This window comes from Sinohyriopsis cumingii, chromosome 12 (genome assembly GCF_028554795.1).
Source record: "Sinohyriopsis cumingii isolate HCF-2022 chromosome 12, ASM2855479v2, whole genome shotgun sequence".
In the NCBI taxonomy this organism is placed as follows: Eukaryota; Metazoa; Mollusca; class Bivalvia; order Unionida; family Unionidae; genus Sinohyriopsis; species Sinohyriopsis cumingii.
Genome location: NC_142972.1, coordinates 118,310,011 through 118,316,010, shown reverse-complemented (window position 1 = coordinate 118,316,010; position 6,000 = coordinate 118,310,011). Strand labels below are relative to the sequence as shown.

Below are 6,000 nucleotides of genomic sequence, written 5' to 3'. Positions count from 1 at the left end.
ACAGCCGCACTCCCCCCCCCCCCAATAAATCTCGTTATCTAACGCGGCACCTGATAGCGTGAAGATAGCGTGATTTCCAAATGGTTCATGGTTTAAACGAAGTGTAAGCGCTGAATAAATAACATAAACAATAAATTATACGAGAAATTTACAAGAACGAGAAAATACATTCAGAACCTTTATTCAAAGACAACAAAATTTGTTTAGCTATACTGCGGACTGAATCTGGCACAGTAAAACCTTCACTCGACTGCTACTGTATGCCTATCGATCCTGCAACTCAAACATTTGTTACGTAATGTTAATAAACCTGCATAAATTGAACCTACTGAGCACCCTAAGTATTGAACCATTTATCTTGTCTTCAAAAGCAAGAAACCGAGTAATTTACTAGCTTCAAAAGCCGGAGTCATATATATGGATAATCATGTATATAAATCAAAGAAAATCACCGCTTTCTCAAGGGAGACGAGCAAATCCTTTCATTGTATAGCACCGTGATGAATAATCGACATAGTTGACGCCATTTTGAAAAATTCCGTGATGAAAGAGGATGAGTAGTATAGAAAAATGTTGAATAAGTTTGTGACTAAACTATACGGAACAATTTATTTTAAAAATTAGAGACTTACTGTTCAATAATATTTTAATTATATTTTTCTGGGCAATAATCTCGATGTAAGTTTAAGGTGCGAGACTCAGACTTGCACCAATCAAAGGGTTTCTTACAAAAACTTGTCGGATGTGAATCAAGCTGACCAATGAAAAATGTGCTTATATCCCCCGCGTAAAGTCAAAGCATTACGTCCTCTAAAGGTGAGTACCCCAAATAAAACACGATTATTTCAAATTTGGTGCAAATTACAACAAAAAGCATCACGTATAATAATAGATAAATGATTTATCTAAATGCGTCCAGTAAAGTTTTGACGAAATAACGTACATTTGAACCGAAATAATGGTCACTTTTTTGATGTAACGCTGAAGTCTGGTTGATATTTTGCTTGACTGGTCAACTACATTCTTTTGTTTTCCCCCATTTGGGAGGCTAACGTTCTGAACTTTCAACTGTCACCCTCTCGTTAGGATACGTAAAAGCATAATGCATGCAATATGTATGGTATTTACTTTAAAATAAAGCAGCAAACAAGACACACATTATAAACCAATAACTACAATTTCAAGCCATGAGGTTGCGACCTGGTCATATATGATGCATTTACTGTCCTACTTTCTAGACAGGTTAAATTGTGTTCAGATCACAGTCGTTGCCATTCTTAGAGAATGGACAAATATTTAACAAAAACATTCACTTACCTCTGTGTCAAAATGTGGGAGATATTTCAATCAGTGCAAGACATTTATATTCAGTATGTTAGACAATTTCTACCAAAGAATACTTATAGTACATGTCATACGGGTCATATCGGCTTTCATCTACCCATGAATATTTATAGTACAAGTCACACTGGTCATATAGGCTTTCAACACCTTACTATTTCAGTAATGGCTGTCATTTTGTTAGATTTTGATTCTACATACCTATAAGTGGCAAGTATTCACTTGATTTGGATTTGTATGCATCCATATTTCTTTGGAAGGTCATTATTTAGATGCCCCGAGAGGTGCATACGGCAAAGTCAATGTAAAAGTATGTAAACATTTGTGGACGAAATGAACCTTTAAGGTATGATGCAGTACAATCCGAATTGAATGTCACATTGTGATGTCACAATAAAAGCTACGCATATTGGTAAACAAATTCGTACTACCCTTGATTGTTACAATTCCACCTAGTACTAATATTAGTACCCCTACTCCTACCTTGTGGACGGGGTACTAACATGAGCATATATGTGTCAATGGAGCAAGCTGGGTATGATTCACACCCGCTACTCTTTTAGCCTAATATCAACAATTTGAACATATTCCTTGCATATTATGAAATAAATTGAGTAGTCCTCTTATTTAATACCAAAATTATTGCAAATCATTGTAGAAATAGTTGTAAAATCTCGTTTACCTTTCATATCTGATATTTTCATTGAAATCATATGCCATATTAGTTCAAATAATGATTACTTCCGTTCTCAGCCTCGTTTGTTTGTGTGATGTATAAGGACATTGAGGCCTTATTTGGGAACGTAAACAAATTGTAGTTAAAATATGGCACGGTTTGAGTCAGAAATTCTGCGCATTAAAAGTAAGTACGGTTTATCAGCAACTTTGAAATTCCAACAAGAAGCCATTATTTGCCACTGGATTGATAATAACATGGTGTAGAATATCCAAATATGGTCTAGGAAGCCTTATATAGAAAAGGGGTCACAGCGAGAGTATTGCGTTATCTGTCATGGTGAACATGGTGAGGTTAGTGTAACCATGCAAATTTATTTTATCGTGTAAGGGCTTAATATATTCAAAATAAGCTTAACTTATTTCACAACATAATTATACTTATATAGTAGATTTCTACCCTATTTGTTTTTCTGACTTTAGTGATGATTTTTTTTTGCTCCATTACATGATATGGGATCAGTTAGTAGCCTCAACCACAACAAATCAAGTTGAGGTGACGACATCGGAGATAAATTCCACCCAGTGTGCTCATGTTATTGACGTAAGTTTAGTACATGGCCACAATTGTAAAAATCCATAGCGATAGATAATTTTCGCTTGGAATCTTCTTGGTGATAGTTAAGATGCAGGGCATTCAATAAGCAGGATTGAATAGATTTTCGTTAAAGAAATTTAGTGTTAAAATTTAAAAGAACAATGTCTGTTTAATTTTAAATGAGTAAATGTGCATACATGACCCATGTGATTTGTACTGTAGTCAAGATCCTTTGTACTTAGACATTAGAATCAGTTTTTACTAAATAAGTTTTATAATTTTATAAACAAAAAGGGAAATGCCAGTTATCATGAAAACTGTCTTGCTTTTTATTGATCTCTGCCTTGGATGTGAGAGGTCACAGGTTTGAATCTCGGTCGAGTCATACCAAAGACTTATACAATTTTTACTAGCCGTTGCCTCACATGGCACTCAGCATTAAGAGGTTAATTTTAGGACTGGTCGGCTTGGTGTCAGGATAGTGTAACTGGGTGAGACATGATGCTACATGTTTGCAGCATGATGCCCCAGTGCTAGACATTACCATAAACTGCCACACTGCAGACGTTATAACAGTATGACTGAAAAATTGTTAAAGCTAAAGTACAGGTGATGTGAGCCTTTGGTTCTGTTCAGATGATGTTGTCAGTTTTGAGAATTTGCTTATACATACCTTGAAATGGTTATTAAATACTTTATATTGCTCCTCTTCAAAATATCATGTGATACAAAAAAATAAGAAATACTATCTATAATAACAGTGATATATCATATGAAATTATTTGAATATGGCCATCAAAGAGGCCTGAAATCTCAAGCTACATCTGTGTGCAACTGTGGTACTGTACATGTGCCAAGATCAATTCGTTTTTTTTCATTCTTTTGAAAATGAGGGGCTCCTGGTTTAATGCCATGTACTCTTAGATACAGGCTGGGGACATCTGAGTTCCATTAGTGAAGACTCCTCATTCTGCAATTATGTTGACAGCTATGCATTATGGATAGACCTATCAACTTGATAGTCTTTTAAGCTTATAAGGTCTCTCAGTGGTAAAGTGGTGTAATTTTATGATTTCACATGTGCTTATGCTAAGCAGATTACAGGCACATAGATTATCAGAATCATTGATAACACCTCCCCCCTTCAACAGATTGCTATGGTGAACTTGTCCAGTTTGTAGTCTGCCTCCCTTGCTAATTCTGTGTTAACTCTTTACCTCATAGAGCAAAGTTACCCATTGCAGTGCGCTATAAATAGAACACCTGTTACCTATCCGACTCCATACGCATAGGCCTGCCTGTTAACTGTTAAGCAATGTAGTGTATGTTATGTTTAACAGCAATTTTAACCTTTTACATTTTTGGTACACATCTGTTATGTGTGGAAAAATTTAAGAGTAAAGTCCGATTGTTATAGCTGTGTAATTATTTTTCATGGAAGAATTTTTATGTGCTTTAAAATCTTGAGAGAATTTGTTCACCATCAAGCCAGTGAGGAGGTTTGACCAACCGTAGCTGCCATTTCTTATACTTGAAATTTACAAGTTTTTCGTCTGTGTCTACCTCACTAAGTCATCTGAATTTTGATAATGTAAAAACTAATTGCTGCCTACATCAGTACCAGAGCCTTTACCTAAGTTATTCAAGCTTTCATAGTTGTGATTCTAATCATGAAAACTTCTTAAGTACTGAATGAAATCCGTGACCTCCATTTTGGAGAGTGGAGACTACGACACAGTTACTTTAAATAGCAGATTTCGACCAGAGCATAAACAGTGACCACGTGATCTGATGTAATTGTCATTCGCAGAAATGAATGTAGTATCTAATAGGGGGTTTTCCCAGAAGGTGGCGCTACAAAAACCAGCTTAAAATGGCTGATGTTTACAGCAGGCGTTAAATGGCGCTTCCATGCAAATGGATTAGAGATGTCCAAAGGCGCCTGCATGATTTAATGGGTTAATATTTTTTAACCCATTGGGATGTTAGTCACTGGTTACCTAAAGGTGACACATAACAATTGTTTCCCATGTATGATTTAACTACTTTACAGATCATTTGATATGCACTTTTGAAGAATGTTTCTCCATTACCTGGTGTCTATTTAGATCAAATTTTGATATGCTAACCTATACACCTTTTTGGATCAGGCAGATATTACAGTGTTTCTGGTTTGAAATTTCACCCACCACTGCATCCAATCAAAATCAGTTTGTTCACATCTGAACACTGTTCCTACATCAGTGAGCCAAGGGGAGTACACAACTGGAATGGACTTGTAAATAAGCAATTTTCCACAGCTAGACTGTTTGTACATATACATCCTTTCCCTCAAATACACCTGTAATGGCTTCTCTCTGGTATGTAGTCATACTTTTGATGCTAAACCTAAAAGGTATCTTTTTGAAATCAATTGCTTTCACCTTTTTTGGCTGATGTATAATAAATATACTCTATTGGTTAGTTGGCATTTCATAGTAAGGGAGACAACTCATGAAATCAAATAAATGTCGCTAATACAAAGTGCTGAAAAATTAGATCTGTCTGCCATGGTCTAGATAGGTTAACTTATCAGAACCTTGGCTAGTGAAGATGTATGATTGGTGCTATTGTTTATTTATTATTTACTCTGGACTTGAACAAACACTAACCAACAATCAGAAATGAATGTGACTTATTTCACTGCATGACACCGGAAGTGTAGCCCTAATATATGTTATCTGTGACTGAGCATGCTGACAGGATTCTGTAATCAACATGGAATTGGCAGGCTGGCTTGGAGCAGATTTCCAGCCACTTACGTTAGTCACCTTGTGTTTACTAATTTGTATAAGTCAGTTCCTTATTACTGACATAAATAAGTAGATTTTCCTGTCATATCTGTCTCAGATATATTCACAGTTTAAAGAATAGAAAGGCAAATGACTTTGAAATATTTTTACTGCTAAGATTAAAGTATCTTTGTTTATTGGGCAAGTATTGTTTTGTATGGATTCTTCACCTTTTGTATAGATATGGGAAAAAAATAGATTGATAATTGATATATTGATTAACCATTTCACCCTTAACAATGAACTATGTTATATTTGTGTGAGATGTCAGAAGCATAATGTGATTTTAAGTTCATATGTGGATTGTAGAAAGAGCTCTCAGATTGAGGTTTGTATGATTAATCTTTAGTTACAAAAAGAACACATTAATCCAGCAATATAGTGATGAAAAATATAACACTTAATATATGTTGTATGTTCAAATTGAAGTTCTTTATTGTTGGATAAGTATTACAGATATAATGAAGGAATAATCAAAGACTGTACTTGTTTAAAATGGGTCAAAGTGAAAGATAATAATTCCTCCTTTTCTTACTTTGATAGAAAAGAGAAATT

The 6,000-nt window shown here is 35.0% G+C and overlaps 1 protein-coding gene across 1 annotated transcript in view; it reads left to right on the top strand.

Annotated features, from left to right (window-relative positions):
• Positions 1–786: 786 nt before the first annotated feature.
• The window catches only part of LOC149787328 (uncharacterized), a 147,997-nt gene continuing 142,783 nt past the window's right edge, over positions 787–6,000 (top strand). The window contains exon 1 of the mRNA XM_089977870.1: positions 787–816. The gene's annotated coding sequence lies outside the window, so the exon portion shown is untranslated. The remainder of the gene's footprint in view (positions 817–6,000) is intronic.